The sequence below is a fragment of the Dendronephthya gigantea genome, unplaced genomic scaffold (genome assembly GCF_004324835.1).
Source record: "Dendronephthya gigantea isolate DGI-Jeju-01 unplaced genomic scaffold, DenGig_1.0 000097F, whole genome shotgun sequence".
Lineage (NCBI taxonomy): Eukaryota > Metazoa > Cnidaria > Anthozoa > Malacalcyonacea > Nephtheidae > Dendronephthya > Dendronephthya gigantea.
The window spans coordinates 281,824-302,114 of NW_021163107.1; the positions used below are offsets into that span (position 1 = coordinate 281,824).

Below are 20,291 nucleotides of genomic sequence, written 5' to 3' on the forward strand. Positions count from 1 at the left end.
ACAAAGACGACATACTGTCAACGTATCTCAAACGTTTCTCGGTCACGTGTCCGTAATTATATCTATATCCTTGATATCAATGTTTCTTCCAAAATACTATTACCTATATATAGGATATTACACGGTGGCGAGTATAATTATATGCATTTTATGTTTGAGGGATACTGTTTTTGACATGAGAACATAAAATCCATTTTTTCGAGCGAACCGTGTAATGTTCTGTTTATTATTAGTAATATTAAACCGGGGGGTTTCTTCGAAGTTTATTGGTTCGCTACCTTTGCTACCCTGGCTAGAGTCTTGAGCCTATAGGAAACAACCTTATTGAAGCTGCTACACTACCGTATTATATGCACTAAATTATGAGTGACAAAAATACACACAAAGACGACAAGTAAATCAGCCGCGGAAGACCATTATAAAAGCGAATCTTTTTTAAATTATAACCTAAACATTAAAGTAGAAGAAATTTAACTTATCTAAGGATGTCTTTTAAGTCTTTTCGTTTGTATATCCAACGTTTATTTCGCGAACCGAAGACATTTGTAATTTCAACAAATTACCTTTAAATATCTATAAATACATATCTATAGTAAGTTAAAAGTGTAGAAAGTTATGTAGAAATGTCGAAGTTATGGCAACACGCAAATTTCAGAAATTTTTATTTTGACGTAGCCACGTTGGTTGGAGGGGGCAAGCGCATTTAAGTGGTATAATATAATTCAGAATATAATTTAGAATTTTAGGGCTTCTAAAATTCTGAAAAATAACGGTTACTCCATGCTGGGCAAGAATGATTTAGGAAGCCAGATTAAGAGAAATGTTTTAATAATTTTGTTTACAATTAAAAATACGTTACCTACCTACAGGTGTTTTCTTCTCTATTTTTAAGCATTTTCCGTATTTTCAGATGCAAAAAACATGGATGTATCAAAACGGACAGAATTGCTGAGTCTCTATGAGAAGGTGGAAGATGCTTTAAAAAGTTGTGACGAGAAAATGCAAAAGAGTTTGAATACCAAGTTCTCTGTCGAGAACATTGTTGATGAAATTCAGCTAAAGATGAATAAGGTTCAAGTTGAAGAATATGTCGTTTTAATTGCAGGTATGGGAAATCTACTGCAAATCTTGCCAGATTATAAAGATAATTCTAAACAATACTGCATCAGTTTATATGAAAGTACCATGGCAAGCTACATCTCCCCGTTCATCAAATTTGGAACATTTTTTTTTTCTTTTACTTTGGATAACACTGAGATCAATTGCTTCCATGTTACTAGGCACGTTATTCTGAGTTAAAAACGGTCACAATAGTTACGGAAACTTTTCTTATTATTAGCAAAATACAATTAATGTGTACTACTTCTCAAACTTTCTACGTGTTTCTAGCGTTCATTGGTCGAGAGCGAATCACGCGTGTGTGACGAAATTTTAATGTTGCGGGAAATAACAACTTTAATCACGTGCGGCGCACCTGGACATGCAACCTTTAGACCGTGTCTCAATTTAAGACTGTGTTTTTTTGAATAGATATTTCGTTGTCTACCTTATTGTTTAGTTTCATGTCAAATGTCACATTGTCACGTGCACTGCACGTGGATTTTGCGCGGCATGATTACCCATAGCAGGGCGGTTATAAGATTGGGCGGAGGAACGCCTGATAATCGCGTAAAATATGTGTGATGCACTTTAGGCCTGGGGCTAGCATGTTTTTTAGGAAAGTTCTAGAAGAAAAATTTTTTTTATATTTTTTTATTTATCTCAATTGAAAACATGTTAACTTTTCAGTTATTAACCCAATGCCCACATATTCTTTATTTTCTGTGTTCGTATTGTCGTTGGCTGTCGTTTTTCGAGTCTAACAATGGATTTTGTTACGGTTTAATAGCAAATTTTTTGGACATCGAAACTACGGACGACACGGGCCACGTTTTAAATTTTTAGGCAAACAATTAAATATTTGAATTTTTTCAACGACAAAAGTATCGTTTGGTATTTAGCTTTTGGACCTAGTGTCAAAGATGTAGTTAAGTACTCCTAGCATTATTTTATCACATAGATTTTTGAGCTTTTTGTTAAAAACAAGACATACATTTTCTTTATACTAGGGACATAATTAGTTACCACGATAAAAATATACCAGGAAAACATAAACTTACTTGCAAGAAACATTTGACCGCGTCACAATGGAAACTTTCAACGTTGAGTTTTCCGCAAATCTTTGAAAACTTGAAAACAGAAGCCGGGGATTTCGTAAACACAACAGAGTTGCTGACGAATCTATTACGATTCATATTATTCTTATGTGAAGTGACAATTTTTTGAGCTTTTTTCAAAAATTTTACTCAAAGTCGACCTTCAAAAAATAAAAGTTACCTCGAAAGAACTTTTAGGTACCCAGGGGAATGGGGCGAGTAAACAATCGACAATTAATTTTAATCGAGATGCAAAGAAAGTAAAGGCGGGAAAATAAAAAAGCGTACGGGAAAGTTAATTATTCATGTAAATGGCAAGCGATGACATAAACAATACAAAGGTTTAAAATATTCCTTTTCACGCGTGTTTGCAAGAATTTTTCCGGAAAATTCAGCTTCGGGCTTTATTTTTCTCGACGAAACTCGACTTAGCACGTTAATCAACTCTTTAACAGTGAAGCTAGTATTAGTTTTCAATGCTGAAGTTGATTTTGAGGTATTTGTTTCCATGTCGGTATCATCTGGACTAAAAATGTATTCAATTTCAGCTTCGTCCTCACTCGTGCAGCCCGCCATGTTTAGAAGTTTTTCGAACCTCAGCGGGGGGTCCGTGCATCACACATGTTTCACGCGACTATCCGGCGTTTCCCCGCCCTATCTTAAAACCGCCCTGCCCATAGCTACAACATGACGAAATCTCATAATATTGACCATTACTAAAGATGTTGAACATAAACTAGTGACTCATATGCACAAACTGAATTGACAGTATTATGATTGAAAATCTAAACGAGAAAAATAATTTATTAATTTTGCGAAAAAGCGGAATTTAAAAAAGCAGAATATAAAACACATGCACGTGATATCCTAAAACTTGTTATGGTATTCAGGCGAAAACGAAAAGTCAGTTATGTTTGTTTTTACCCTCAGGTGAAACGAGCTCCGGAAAAAGTAGTTTCATCAACTTAATTCTTGGAGAAGATATTCTCCCATCCAGCACACTACCTGCCACATCAACTATTTGTGAATTGAGATATGGAGAGGTACGGAAGCTTGTGGCATACTACAAAGATGAACAAAGACAACCAGAAGAACTTATCTTACGAGATCCAACCGAAGGACAGAGTTATCCTGATCAACTTAGAGAATATTTGGATCAAAGTGATGATCGTGAAAAAGGACCACGCTTCAAAAAATGCAAATTATTTTGGCCTCACGATTTGCTTAAGGTAAATAAGAGATGAATATAATTTATACTCTATTATTTAATATTTCACTATTTAATATTTATTCATGCTTTTTTATAGAATGAGATAGTCATAGTTGACAGTCCAGGAATTGGTGAATCAAATGTTTTAGATGATGTTGTGAATGATTATCTTCTGACCGCGTTTTTTTTTTGTATATGTCATTGACAGCAGTCATGCAGGGGGAGTTCAAAATGATCGGGTTTGTTATGCATCCATCAGCAGTAGCGTAGCCAGCCTGTCGATTAGAATATATATATATATATATATATATATATATATATATATATATATATATATATATATATATATATATATATATATATATAAAGGTTGTCATATTGAAATATATATAAATGCGTAAATATCAGTCACGTGATTTTACTGCATACGTTAATTTTATGGGAAATCCGTGAAAATCTTCAAAATTTCATAAATATAATAGTAAGGTTAACAATATTGATAATAATAAAGAAACAAGACAAAAATGAGCGAAATAATGCTCACGTGATTGATATTGATATATTTGTGTATATATTGATAGGGACAACCTTTTTGATAACGACTGTATATATTTATTTATAGATATACATATATATATATATATATATATATATATATATATATACATATATATATATATATATATATATATATATGTATATATATAAATATATATATATATATATATATATATATATATATATATATATATATATATATATATATACACCCATTTGCAAAAACGTTGGCCGCAGATAGATAGATAGATAGATACTTGAAATCTAATTAGAATTGCATATGTTGTGTAATGTTATAGAAATCCCATGCTAATGTAATGATATGCAATTCTAATTAGCCTTCGAGTATCTATCTATCTATCTATCTGCGGCCAACGTTTTTGCAAATGGGTGTATATATATATATATATATATATATATATATATATATATATATATATATATATATATTGAACGTTTAGACAGACGATAATTATTGTCTGTCTGTCTGTCAGATATATAGTATACAAAATATTGTACAGACTTCAAATGACTTCCTGCATTTATTTCTGAAATCGGACTCATGCCGTGTGCGTTGTACATGGAACTGCTTGTTTTATTTAATATTTAATAAAATTGTAATAAGTTTATATATGTCCCGACCTATATAAAGGTCCCGACCTAGCTCAGAAAATGGTGTACTTAGTTTAAGATAACGAGAGGTTACTGCATGCATGTATTTCTGGTATATTAGCTATTTTGTATACTAATATAGGAAATTTGTCCTAGATACTCAAGCTTTTGGAGAGAGTTAAAGACCAATCCCTTGAATGCTTTCTTTGTGAACGTGCCGTGTTCGTCTGCAATAAATGGGACGTAATAGAAAGAAAAGGTAGTGCCGAAAAATCCAAGGTCAAAAAATATACAATCGATCGTCTCAAGAAGACATGGCCAAATTTGAATGCGAAGACTCAGGTTGTCCACATGTCAACCACGAATGCTGCTGTGGCAAGAGATTTCGGGATTAAATCTGAACAGTTTGTTTCAGTTATGGACGCAATCAAAACAATGATGCTCAAAACCATCGCAGCGAGGCTAAAGGCTGAGTGGAGGTGCGTATACAGTATAATAATAATTTGAAATACGTTTTCTCAGAATACCTTAACAAGCTTTCCCGATTTAAGTTTATATCATGAAAGGACTCAAAAAAATAATGTAGATAAAATTTTTACTGTCCGCGGTACAAAAGAATTCAAGACATTGACATCATTGTATTATATCGCCCGTCTTTCTTCTCTATCAAGCAGAAATTGTAGGGACCTTCTAAAAAATCTCAGCTTAAGTGAATGTAAAACTTGTTCAATCTGTAACTTCAGTAAAACAAAAAAACTGCACAAAATTTGCTCAAAAAGACTAAGGTTAGCGTCAAAATGTTCGAAGGATAATGTCGTCGATTCTAAAATCTTTAAAGTTATATTATATATATATATATATATATATATATATATATATATATATATATATATATATATATAAATATATATATATATATATATATATATATATATATATATATATATATATATATATATATATATATATAACCAACAAGTATTCCCACACTGCTCGGTAGCAAAGACATATAGGAAACAATTGTAACTACCACGGCCAGAAGTAAAACTAAAAGATTTTATTAAAAATATACTAAGCTTAAATTTTCGGCCACATGCCGCACCCAGAAATTAACTAACTAATACAAATAAGTCCAATATATAAGGAGAAGAACATGCATAATACATAATACAAATTATAGCCTATTGTTGAGAAAAGTCATGAGTGCTATTCAAACCACCCAAATTAGTCAGTAACATTCCTATCCAAAAGTTCTCACACTTTCTTAAATCCTCTTTGTTTTGATCAATCAACATAAACTTCAATTTCAAATGCTTATTGTCATGCTTATCAATAAAATGGTTAACTACACCACATGTTCTACGACCATGTTTAATGTGGGACTTGTAATTAGCTAAACGGGGCTTGAAATTAATAGTAGAACCAATGCCCTGCAGATTACAAGCCACACACTCAGCTAGGTAAATAACATGCTCAGAGGTACACGTCAAAGTCTTACGAATACTAAACTTTCTCCCCGTCACGGCTGACACAAACTCACCACCAGGTTTTAAGAAATGTTGACAACAATCACATCTCCTGGCAGTGCATTTAATACAACCTTGACCAACAGGCCCAATAATACGATAAGGGTTAGACGGGGCTAACAGCTCTTTCAAATTAGCACCCCTGGTATATGCTACTTGGATAGAATCCTTGGGAAGAATAGCGCTAGCACGCTCATCTGTGTCAATGATATCACGGTGTTTAGCCAAAATGCTGGCGATGTTGGGTGCGTGAGGATTGTATTTGGTTACAAATACACATTTCCCACCTCTAGATTTGGGTTTTTTATTTCGCGCTTCATGTCGAGTCATCGAACCCACTTCCTCAAATACCTGGTTAACATGAGTACTATTATGACCACAATCTATCAGATACTTAGCGTATATTTTACTAATAGCAAAAAAATCACTATCCTCAGAACAGATACGTCTTAACCTAAGAGCTACACCTTTAGCTATACCCCGTATCTGAGACTTAGGATGCGATGACTGAGCGCTAAGGTATAAATGGGCATCAGTGGGCTTACTATAAATAGAAGTAACCAGTTTCCTATTAACAATAGTAATAAGTAGATCAAGAAAATGCAAACTGCGCCCTCCAATCAGCAATTACAATTTACTATGGAAATTGGAGGGCGCAGTTTGCATTTTCTTGATCTACTTATTACTATTGTTAATAGGAAACTGGTTACTTCTATTTATAGTAAGCCCACTGATGCCCATTTATACCTTAGCGCTCAGTCATCGCATCCTAAGTCTCAGATACGGGGTATAGCTAAAGGTGTAGCTCTTAGGTTAATAATAAAAGAACTTTATTGACATGACCTAACTATTTACAGGTATTGTCAAAGTTATAATGACATATAATAACTTACACTAATATACAATAATAACAAAGATTACAGAACAAGTATGATTATGAAAATCTTAGAGTTCATGAAGCAATTGATATTATACAGCAATTGTATTTGTATCATTATTTTGATTTTCGAGGTTATTTTGGCACATGTCTCTGACCTTGAAACACTTCATAATAAAATTTGAGAAGATATTTGTTAACACTGGGTCTGCATTGATCATAATATGCGTTAACAAATCTTCTCTTGAACTTTTAGGTAAATCTAGTTCGAACATGTTTTTGAGAATATTATTAGAATTATTTCTCAGATTGTCATAATTTGGACATTCGAAGGCAAAGTGAAATTCGTCTTCAATAGCATTCAAATTGCAATGTTTACAAATCCTCTCTTCCCGAGGTATTTGTTGGTATCGACCATATTCAATTAATAATTTATGGTTACTTATCCGTAATTTTGTATATAGTCGTCTTTGACATGGATTTTTTATTATAGTTAGGTAGTTTTCTTGTTTATAATCATTCTTAATTTTGTCATAAAAAGTAAGTTTAGAAGAGTTGCTCAGTTCATGTTTCCACTCTAAAATGTAGTTAGTTTTTATTACGTCAATTATACTTTTTATTGTGTTTTCGTTGATAAATGACTCTAGGTCGATTGGTTCTTGCAGTAATGGAAAATGTTTTTTCATTTGGTTTACTATATTTGAGTAGAAAGATTCTCTACCGTTGAGATATAATTCTTTTGAGGTTATAAATGCTAGTTTTGCTAGTGACGAATCTGGTAATTTGTATAAATTCTTGGTATAAGTTAGTGTTTTCTGAATTACATGTATTAGTAGAGGGAATTTACCAAGTTCTCCTCTGCTTCCATTATTACTTGCTTTCCGGTTTACGCCTAAGTAGAGTTTGCAGAATTTTAGGTGAGTTTTTTCAGTCTGGGTTTTGTCCCATTTTGTAAAATCTATACCAGTGTAGGATCCCCATACTTCTGAATTATATAGTAATATAGGAGATATTACACCATCAAAGATCCTACATGCTAATTTCGGAGGCAGTTTGTGGAAGTCAAGTTTTCGGCGTATTTTATATAAAGCATGTGTTGCTTTCTCACTTAGTTGTTGGCAAGCATTTTGAAAATTAGTATTTGGTGTTAATTTTACACCTAAATAGGTATATTCGTCAGCAATGGATATCGGGTCATTACCAATGTTAAATATCATGTTTTTATGTTTGGATTTATGTTTTTGCAAAATCATGATTTTCGTTTTTTTTAAATTGATTTCGAGTGACCATTTCTTACTCCAAGTGTGGAGTGTGTTTAGACAATTTTGAAGACCGGAATATGATTGCGATAATATTACCAAGTCGTCGGCATATAAAAGACTATTGATCTTACTATTTGATAATAAAAAAGGATCGGAGCTTGTTGTTTCCTGGAGCAGTTTTGGTAATTCATTAATGTAGAGATTGAATAAAATAGGACTTAATACACAACCTTGGCGAACTCCTCTAGAGTATGGAAAGAATGAAGTTCTATGATCATCAATTTTAACTGCACATTGGGTATTTAAATACAAGTTTTTAATTAAATCATAGAATCTACCCCCTATTTTGCTCTCTAATAGTTTCAATAAAAGGCCATCATGCGAGACAGAATCAAAAGCTTTTTTGAAATCGATAAAACAAGCATAGATTTTTTTGTTTTGATGAGGTTTTATGTAATTGTCATGAAGGGTTTTTAGTGTTAATATATGATCAGCTGTTCTATTTCCTGGCATGAATCCTATTTGTGAGGGGTGTATTATATTTTCTTCTTTTGTATAGGTCATTAGTCTGTTGTTTAGAATTGAACAAAAAAATTTTCCTAGACAACTTGATATACAAATTCCCCGGTAATTATTGGGGTCTTGTTTGTCACCAGATTTAAAAATGGGAGTAATAAGCCCTTCACACCATAATTGTGGGAATATGCCTACACTTAAGATGGTGTTGAACAGTTTAATATATCCTTTTGCTAAAATGTCTATACTACATTTTATCATTTCATTTTTTATTTTGTCTGAATAGGCTGCTTTTCTTGTTTTCAAATTTTTAGCAATGATCTGTATTTCATGTTTAGTAATTTCCTTATCAAGCACAATATATTCGTTACTAGTTTTTTCCTTATCTTTAAGGATTTCAATTATCTTAAGATGTTCTTCATTTATTTCGTGCTTGTGGTGAAGTTTTGAAAAATGACTAAACCATTCTTCATCTTTTGGGCCATTGTGCCTATTATTTCCATTTTCAACCTCGTCAGTACTATTTTGTAGGGTTTTCCAGAAGGAGTTTGGGTCATTTTCTGCAGCCCTTTCTAATTCTATTATTCGGTTATTTTCAAATTGTTCTCTCTTATTTTCTAGTGTCCCTTTATACGTTTTCAGAGCAATATGATATTCATTTCTTAGATTAATGTTTGTGGGATCTCTGTGTTTTCTGTTTGCAAGTTTACGGACTTCATGTCTTTTAAATCTGCATTCTTTATCAAACCATTTTTTATTATGTATATTATTTATTTTCCTTCTAATTTTTTTCCGTTTTGGCTTAAGTGATTTCTTTGATGCATCAATTAAAATATCTTGGAACTGTTTCATACATTCATTAATTTTGGCTAAACACCGTGATATCATTGACACAGATGAGCGTGCTAGCGCTATTCTTCCCAAGGATTCTATCCAAGTAGCATATACCAGGGGTGCTAGTTTGAAAGAGCTGTTAGCCCCGTCTAACCCTTATCGTATTATTGGGCCTGTTGGTCAAGGTTGTATTAAATGCACTGCCAGGAGATGTGATTGTTGTCAACATTTCTTAAAACCTGGTGGTGAGTTTGTGTCAGCCGTGACGGGGAGAAAGTTTAGTATTCGTAAGACTTTGACGTGTACCTCTGAGCATGTTATTTACCTAGCTGAGTGTGTGGCTTGTAATCTGCAGGGCATTGGTTCTACTATTAATTTCAAGCCCGGCCCCGTTTAGCTAATTACAAGTCCCACATTAAACATGGTCGTAGAACATGTGGTGTAGTTAACCATTTTATTGATAAGCATGACAATAAGCATTTGAAATTGAAGTTTATGTTGATTGATCAAAACAAAGAGGATTTAAGAAAGTGTGAGAACTTTTGGATAGGAATGTTACTGACTAATTTGGGTGGTTTGAATAGCACTCATGACTTTTCTCAACAATAGGCTATAATTTGTATTATGTATTATGCATGTTCTTCTCCTTATATATTGGACTTATTTGTATTAGTTAGTTAATTTCTGAAGAAGGCTGCGGCATGTGGCCGAAAATTTAAGCTTAGTATATTTTTAATAAAATCTTTTAGTTTTACTTCTGGCCGTGGTAGTTACAATTGTTTCCTATATATATATATATATATATATATATATATATATATATATATATATATATATATATATATATATATATATATATATATGTATATATATATATATATATATATATGAAAGATATGAAAGCGTTCCAACCTGTGGGTTTCCAGCTAAGTAAATGCAGCAAATAAATTGCGGAGCTCACGCTCACACCTCCATTGCATCTTTTAACCGGCAGAACTGTTTATAGGACCATTAGGAAAGTCCATGAAGATCGGGCATCTGAAAGCCCAAAAAAGAAGTTAGAGCGCCCAATAATTTTCAACTTTTAAAATAAAAATTGCAATTAAAGCCTCTGCACGAGAAAGATTTCAATACGGTTTTTAGAAATTTAATCTTTTCTTTCGAACGGAGAAAACTTTTTTATGGACCCGAGACCTGTCGATGCCGAGTGACATATCGCACATAATTTTATATCCATGGTCGATGGTCCACAAAACATAATGTTTTCTGAGTTCTCGGTAAATTAGTTTTTTTATTATAATTTATACCACTTGTCAAAGAAAAACCAAACTACAAGGTCAACAACGAATAATCTATTCATAAAAGACATAAAATAATTTTAAATGGATAAACAGGCTAAAGGTCGCACGTCCAGGTGCGCCGCATGCGCACGTGAGGCCCATGCGCACGTGATTAAAGTTGTTATTTCCCATGGGATAACACGTTATTTCACTCTGCAGAGGGTCGCGCGGACGACATCAAAATTTCTCGCGTGATTCGCTCTCGACCAATGAAACGCTACGAACAACAAACTTTGACACCAGTGGTATATATAATAATAAGACTTATAAACTTTTGTCACACTGATTAGAGCCCGTGGGTAAACAGAACGAAAGCTCTGCATGCATATTATAATAAATACACTGCACACTGCGCCATACCGCATTTGTATTTCCAAGAAATGTTTAGCTAAAAAATAGGAGAAAGTGAAAAATGTTCATTCATGGTGCATAACCAACTGTTAATTAAAAGCTCGCGCGTTTAGCTCATGCCAGAGGCTTATTATTGCATATAATGATATTAGGTTATGTTGCTGTTTCTTTATGTTTATGTACCCTGTCTTTTTATAGATGGTTAAATGATGTTCTCTCACGTCTGATATTTCAAACAAAATTGCTTAAAAACAGAGCTCAAAAAGAGGATGTACATGCAACTGTTGCCACGGCAAGAAAGAAGTTAACAATGATTGAACAAAAACTTGTTGAAAGTGTTAAAAGCTTGAAAAAAGAGTTGACAAACGAAACAAAGAAAGTAGCCGATCAACTTTCACAACACTTTTCATCGGACGTTTTCAAGAACAACGTTCTATCGTGGGATGAAGACCAATGTCCGGAAATGGAAAAAACCTGGGAAGAAACAGAAAGAAAAATTGCTGGGGCTATCAACCACAGATTCATGGAAGAAATTGAAAAGTGGGAGATTAAGCATCGTGTCATTGAAAATACTCGGAAGTTATTGTTAGAGCAGTTAACGAGACAAAGAAATCTTCTTCACGTGCATATAAAAGGCGTGGAAAATTACGTTTGTAAAGAACCCACAACAATTATTAATCTGAAAGTTTACACACCGTTTAAAATCATGAAAAAAATGTTGTTCGAAGTGTTGAGTTTAATATTGTTTTCTTCCGCGCCACTAGTAGAACTGTTGGCTCAACACGCGATGGCATACGGTAATTATCTGTCGTATACCAACAATAAACCGAACTACATAGCTAAAACGGCTGAAGAATACCGGCGTCGCTGCATTGCTGAAAACAGTTTCCGTCCTTTTATCTCAAAGCAATTTGAAAAGATAAGCATTAACATTGAAAAGATGGAGCGTGAAATTCCAGCAATAATCAGGGCTGACAGAATAATGATATTGGGGCTTATTAGGGAAGGTGAAGCGATGCGACGAGACGCAGAGAAATACGCTCCTATATTTGCTAAATGTTCTGACACCAAAGGCGAATTATCCATTTTTGCCATCAATGATGTGTTGCTTAGTGACGTCGACTTTGAAGATCTGGAGTGCGATCTTAAGTCTTCACTTGGCCATGGATCATTTGCGGATGTTTTCCAAGGAAAAATGATTTCAGAAGGCAAAGGGTCAGTAAACGTGGCTGTAAAAGTTTGTAAAGAAGTGCTAACAACACAGAATGCATCCATGTTGTTGGAAGAAGAGCAAATGTTAAGGTACAGTAAAAATTTTATTGACATTAAAATTATTTTGAGATATTTTTCCGGATTTATCATATTTGAGTATTTCCGCACAATATTTGCTTAAACTGATAGTAAAGAATTTTTTTCAGAAAACTGGATCATCCAAATGTTGTCAAATTGTATGGAAGAGCGTTGCGCCCTGGACAGAATGGTTTGAAATTTGTCTTCGTGATGGAATTATGCGCAGAAAGTTTGAGGGAATATTTCACCAAACATCCAAAGTGTTTCCCGGCCAGAGCACCAGAAAATGTATCTGAAGTAATTCAATCCTTACTCCAAAGAGGAAAGGATATTGCAGTGGGTCTTGATTACTTGCATCACCAAGGCATTGTTCACCGTGACTTGAAGCCTGAAAATATTCTAGTAAGTTTTATTGTCATTTAACATCATATTGATCTGAATCACTGACGTATACTATAGATGGCTACTATACACTTTACTATAGACGTATACTATGACGTATACTATAGATGACTACAACGCGCAATGTCAAACTGAGCGTTTGCAGGGTGCTCACGTCATATTTTTCATATTGCTCGCGTTGATAAAAATTATCGCAGACTGATATTTGAAGGCGGCTTTTTTTCTAAAAAATTGTATTTAGTGCAAATGTTTTTTTATTTTCTTTCAATATGAACACGTAAAACAAACAAAATAAAACACATAAACCACAATACATACCGATGATTCAGGTGGAGTAGGAAAATGATTTATTTCTTTCCCTTCCTTGTTGCTTGTATGTTAGGGTCATTATCCTGCCAAAAACGATCACCATTGGAGTATTTATCAGCAATAAATGGAAGCAATTTCCTCTCCAAAATTGTTTGATATTCAATACTTCCCATATAGCCACTGATTATGCAAACTTTGGTAGCTTCCTTGTATGAAATAACCCAAACGTGAACCTCCAAAAAAATACAGGAAATCTTTAATTAAATAGCAATTTTTTTTTCAGTCGAATAGTAACCTAGTTGGTGTGTTATCTTTATAATTCGTATAATGTCAATGCCTGTTTATCCCCGAGCCGGTGCGAGGGTACTAATTCCGCTCGGATATTTACACCCACGATGTGCAAATGCGAAATCAAAGTTGCCCTATATTATGCAATGGACCTCACGCCATGGACGGTCTTCTACGTTATGCGCTTGCGCCAGTGTGAACTACTAAGCTCTTGATTGGTCAAGACAAAAATTTGCATTTTAAACGTGAATGAATAATTGCCATTTCGCAAAATTTTGAAATTTATAAATTTATATTTTCATAAATATGGAATATATGTATTTTTAGTTAAATTAGAGGGAGACTCGAGTATGGTTAGGACTTTTCACGGTTTAACAAATAACAAGACCAATTTTCCCATCGAAGTCACCGTGTATAATGTAATAAGTCGGATTTTACACTTGGTAATATTTCATCCGGCACAGCTTTAAATAGTAATTACTTTCCGATAAACACAGCTTTAATTAATATCCTCAAATGTATTTCACAGTAAATCTGAATGTGTTATGTGATATACGACATTATAATTTCATTTATAAACTCCGTTTTCATAGTGACAAAAAGAAAAGAAAATCAAAATAGTGATTCGCGTGCAAAAACCAGTCGAGGCGTACATAAAACTTCGGAAGTTGTATGAGACGTCTGATGTAATATTTCATGGTAATTAATAATTAAAATAATTTACCATAAAACTGACTATAGATGAGTAACTTAACTTCCAGAAAAAGGTAAGAATCCTGTCGTATTTTTGCCATTTTTTTCGCAAAAATATGAGGGTAAACTTTGTTTCTTTATACCGCCGCTGCGAGTTGCTATGACTACAGTGCTTCCACATGCAAAAAAATATTTCCATACTTTTCACGTACTATTTCCTAACAATCATGTTATCATCTCTACATCTCTACTTGCTGCATGCATGTATTTCTAGTTCTAGCTTATTGATCTTGTAGGAAATATTTTTATATCGAACCAGTGGCCAGACTGCCAGTGCATATTAATATAGGTGCACTGCATGAAAGACTGCATGAAAAAACAAGCAAATCTTCCAAGTTTCAGCCAAGGGCTTTATTTCCAGACGAAAGAGTTCACTCGAAACGCCGAAAACTTCCTTGCACCTTGTATTTTATGTAATATTCAGCTGTAAATTTTTCTAATATTAAATTAAGTTTCAAAGAGGAATGGTTGATTATTCGATTATTGAAAACATTTCTCCCTTCGCACTGGGTGAATATCAATTATCTCTGTTGGAATTATTTTGTAGTTTGGGAAAGACAATTGTATGAAAATAGCTGATGTTGGTCTTTCCAAGAATATATCAGAAGTGACAGGGACGATAGCTGGAACACCCTTGTACATGGCCCCAGAAATATTTGCAGCGGAGATTTGTGATGCCAGTGCTGATATATACAGTTTCGGGCTGATCTTGTGGGAGATGTGGTATGGTGAGGTAGTTTACAGTGAGTGTCACAATATTCCTTTGAAGAAATTTAGCGAGAAGATTTCCGACAACTACCGACCTAATATTAAGACGGAAGCAGGTACTGTGACAATTCCAGAGTACGTATCACTCATAAAGAATTGTTGGCCAACGGAGCAACTTGAGCGTTTACCTGCTGACCAGTGTGTAGCTAAATTGGATGCCATCTTAGTTCGTCATACGACGTAGTTCATCGTGAATAACTTTGATTTCTTGCATAAGAGCACTTTAGAAAAAAACATATATTCAATAGTCAACAGAGCTGAGCAGAGCCTTAACATTTTAACAAATTTGGGGCATCAGGAATGTCTTATGTGTGCATTTCATCCAAACATATTCCTTTAACTTTTACTATTAAATTCATGATATCACTGTTTTCTGATCTAAAGGACAGTTTTACTAAACCTTTAGCTTTTATATGTAACTAAATGACCGTTTAGCAAGATAAAACTTTTAGCAGTATATCTTTATTGGCAGGATTTTAGAAATGCTCAATGTAAAAATTCGGTTAATGAAACGTTTCAAAATGACTACTCTATTGATCTACCATGGTCGGAAAAAAAAAGATCGTGGTGTAATAGATGAAATGCAAATTAGCTAATTTATGCAATCAGGTAAAAATGAACTCTTGATATACAGAGTGTCTCAAAAAAAACGCAACCACTTAAGCATACAGGAATATTAATATTGTTCGGGTTTGCACCATAGTTCAGCTAAAATGACTTTTAGCATTTTAAATGAAGGATTAAGAGTCATTTTCAATTCCCAGAGGCAGAGGTGCTTATCTATTGCGCTTTTGAGTTGTATTCAGGTTCTTGCATATTTAAGTGGTTGCGCTTCTTTTAAGACACCCTGTATTGCCTATTTCTGTCAGCAGTAGGAAAACTTTAGCCAGGCTGATGCATACTCCTTTTTTATACACCCTGATTTTTTGAAAAATATATTCAACGATATACACTGGCTGTGAAAAAGAACTGCTCAAAACAAGTTAAAATGCTCTCGAATGAAAACTGTCCCTATTACAATATATATGAGTAAATATAGACTAGATTACATGCTAAGCTATATGAAATATTAATATTTTGCTGACCCTCCTTTGGCCTTATAATTCATGACCGGCGTGGCCTACTTTTTGTTAAGGTGGTAATCGTAGCGGTCAAAAGAAATTCATTATGGACATTCACTATGGACAGTCTTTACAGCAACGCATAAATCATGAACGCTTTATAAATTATTTCCTTTCTTGCACTATCCCCCTGACATTGTCCCACAGATTTTCAATAGGGTTAAGGTCTTTGACCGTGCAGGCTAATCCATTTCTGTCACTCCCTCTTCCCATGAAACCATTGTTTGACTGTCTTGGAAGTGTGGTAGGTTGCATTACATCACGAAATATTGCTTGGAATAAGAGAATTATCCAAAATGCCTATGAAGCTTTCTCCTATGTTCGCTTCTTCTTTATTAATTTTTATCTAAACAGTTCTTTTTGACCGCTAGTGTACAATAAAAGATTGATTGTTACGATTCCTGTTACATACGACTATAGCAACATTTGAGCAGTTCTTTTTGACCGCCTGTGTATAAAAGCAACTAATGAAGTTGCCTGCACGATATGATTATACAGATTTAATTGCTGGTAATTTCTCCAAAACACACATATATAATTTTATTGAATTACTTTTAAGCAAATGTAACTAGACCTTCTTATTTAATGTTAACTGTTATCATGTACCTTTCCAAATTACAATAAAAAATTGCACGGAGACTGTTATTTTGTGAATTGCAAAAATTGTTGCATTTTGCGCCAACTCTGTGACTCTTTTCCGCCCTTTTTGTCCCAAGCGGTGTTGGCACCAGTATTCGTGAAGTCTTCATTTATAATATATATATATATATAAATATATATATATATATATATATATATATATATATATATATATATATATATATATATATATAATATTTCCCAAGGTCTGAAAAACAGGGAAATATTTCCTTATACGGACCGACCAAACTGGTAAATAAAAGATGCGTGCTTTTAAATCTCGCCCGGAAACGCTAAAATATGAATTCGGCGGCAAGAAAAAAATAATAATTTATATTCTATATATTTTTACAGGTGCAAAGGGAAAATCTTAAATAATAATTAATCTAAATAAATTCCGTTAGAAATGAGCTGCTTGCACTATAATGAAAAAAAGGGGTCGACCCGCATTTTAATAATAATAATATAATAATAATAATAATCTGTTTATTAAAACCAACTTGCAGTATTAAAACTGAATTACATGGTTATATACTCTACCCTAATAATTATATTTAACAGTGATAAAATTACTAAATCGTTCTGTATTTGTTTGTAGTGGTCGGCTTCCGTGTTCATGCCTCAAATTATATTCATTGGTAGAAACGCTAGTCTGTCTTTCAATTGCATCACGAAGGGGGTTAATTGTAACATTATCTTCTTTTAATTTATTTATAAATAATTTGCAAGAATTATCTTTCCGTGACCATAAAGTTTGGAGTCCAATATGGTTCAGTGCGTTTGCATACGACAAATCTGGGATAATAATACGTAGAGCTCTTTTTTGAATGGATTCGATCATGTCCGACTGGTTTTTCGTTAACGCTGACCATGCTGGAGAGGCATACTCCAAACAAGGCCTAATAAAGGTGGAATATATAGTTACGAGATTCTTGACACTTAGTCCGGCTTTTTAATTGTCGCAAAGCATAGAGCCTAGAATTCGATTTTTTGATGACATAATCAACGTGATCACACCAAGAGAGATCATCCCTCAACATTACTCCAAGCAATTTCAAAGAAGACACCGACTGTACCAATTCACCGTCAATGTAGATTGGATTCCCGTATGGGAGTTGATATTGGAGAAAGGATATATTCATTTCTTTACACTTCTTAGAGTTTAATTTCATTCCTCTGGCAGATGCAAACTGGAAAATTTCATTTACGAGAATGGGCATAAGGCTAGGGGAGCAACGGGGAATAACTTCCAGGGCGCTTGTGTCATCAACATACTTAATTCGCGCGTTCCAATCTTTCAGAAAGGAATTCACCAAGATCGCAAACAAGAGTGGCCCTAGTTTTGTTCCTTGAGGTAGTCCTCCGTTAACCTGTTTCCACGATGAAGTGGTAGAGCCGATCTTAACGCTTTGTTTTCGACAAGATAAGAAGGATCGTATCTATCTTACTATAGCCGGGGCGACCTGGAAATTTCGAAGTTCGTGTATATAAGGACATTATGGTCGACCAAATCAAATCCTTTCTTGAAGTCGGCGAAAAAAATCCTGATAGAACAGTGACCATGGTCCAAGGCAGAATGAATCAAATGTAGTCAATACACAAGAGCTTGGGTTGTTGACTTCCTTGGGAGAGCAAACTGCTTGGGATCTAATTTGTGACCCAGGTCCAACATTAGGTGTTTTAAAACAAATCCTTCCATCAATTTTGATATCTGAGCTGTTAAAGATATTGGACGAAGATCATCTTCGATAGATGAAGGTGGTGAAACTTTCGGTATAGGAACTACAAAGAAACGCTTTAACAGGTCAGGAAATACTCCTTGACGAACTGATGCATTATACATATCGGTAATAATCGGTGCAAATTCGAAGGCAAACCTCTTAAGAATTTGATTAGGGATCATGTCTGGTCCAGGGGACTTGACAGACTTCAATTGCTTTAATTCGGAATACACCTGACCAGGATGAACTAATAAATGTTCAGGAACGACGCATTCCTGTGCAACAATACGGCACGTTAGCGGTTCAAAATGTGAAGTTAAACCAACAAGAAAATCATTAAACGATTCAGCTAGGTCTTGTAACGTCGGATTTGTATCAGACAGTAACTGGTTCACCCAGGAGTCCTTCGGTTTAAGGCCACCCAATGACTTAACTTCCTTCCACCATCGAGTGGTATTACATTTCTCCAATCTTTTAACTGAATTAATAAAATACTTTTCACGAGCTGATTTTACATCTCTTTGCACCTTATTACGCCAATGCTTGTACGACTGTGAGTTTTTCCCAAATTTCTGAAGGTATTTTTGTCTTTTATTAATAGATGATTTAAGTGATTGCGTAATCCATGGTTTGTCAGACTCCCTCACTTTAGTTAACTTGGCAGGGAAATAATATTCAATCATGGCAGTTATTATTTCATTGAACTTCTCATACTTCTCATTAACGCCGTCGATTTCATAGACTTCGGACCAATTAAAGGTTGTTATCCATTGACCAAAAATTCTAACATTACTATCTCTTAGATCCCTTTTCTTAATCCGATTATTATTAGGTTTCACAACGCGACTAACATGTGGCTTAACTAAAATACAATTATGGTCACTCGAACCTAAAGGAGGTAACTGGCTTACTGTGTAGTCGACTATCTTAGCGTTCGTAAGACACCAATCGAGAGTAGAATTGTTTCTTGTGGGTACGTTTACTATTTAGGTGAGTCCTGTTAATCTTTTTATATGTTTCTGGTCGAATGATGTACTAAGCGGGTTAAAATCTCCGGTGATGTACACCAGGGCATCAGGGTGAAGAGAAAGAAATAGGTCAATATTGCGTTGAATATGATTATATAATTTAAGATTTGCATCCGCACCAGAGGAAGTAGAGTGGTATATTACTGCAATTAAAATGGTGGATATACATCTTGGGAGCCGTCTAGGTCTAAGCAAAAACCATAATGACTCAATGTCTGGGTGTTCATAATGTTCGAGCCTTCGACAATAGATTTCGGAATTGATATATGCACAGACGCCTCCGCCACGGGAAAATAAACGATCTCTTCTGAAATGGACGAAATTTGACAATAAAATCATGGAGTCTGGAATAGAAGGAGTTAGCCAAGATTCTGTGATGCATACTATGTCTACTTCGTTAATTTGAGTTATCAGCTCCAATTCATCAATCTTCTGGAATAGAGAACGAACATTTGTAATCAATAGTGAAGGTAAAAAAAACTTATCATTAGTGGTTAAGGGTGGTAAGGGGCGGGTGGATAGATTGGAGCTCCCATTGATGGTATCAGCCAGGGAGGAGGTATCGGCCACGGAGGGGGTGGTTGGCCCCGCGGGTGTACTGGGGCTCCCGTTGATGGTATCGGCCAGGAGGGAGGTATCAACCATGAAGGAGGTTGGCCCCATTGCGGCACTGGAGGTAGGAACGGGAGAC

At 34.5% G+C, this 20,291-nt stretch overlaps 1 pseudogene; it reads left to right on the forward strand.

Annotated features, from left to right (window-relative positions):
• The first annotated feature begins 903 nt into the window (after positions 1-903).
• Positions 904-15,445, forward strand: LOC114534162 (annotated as a pseudogene).
• Positions 15,446-20,291: the final 4,846 nt, after the last annotated feature.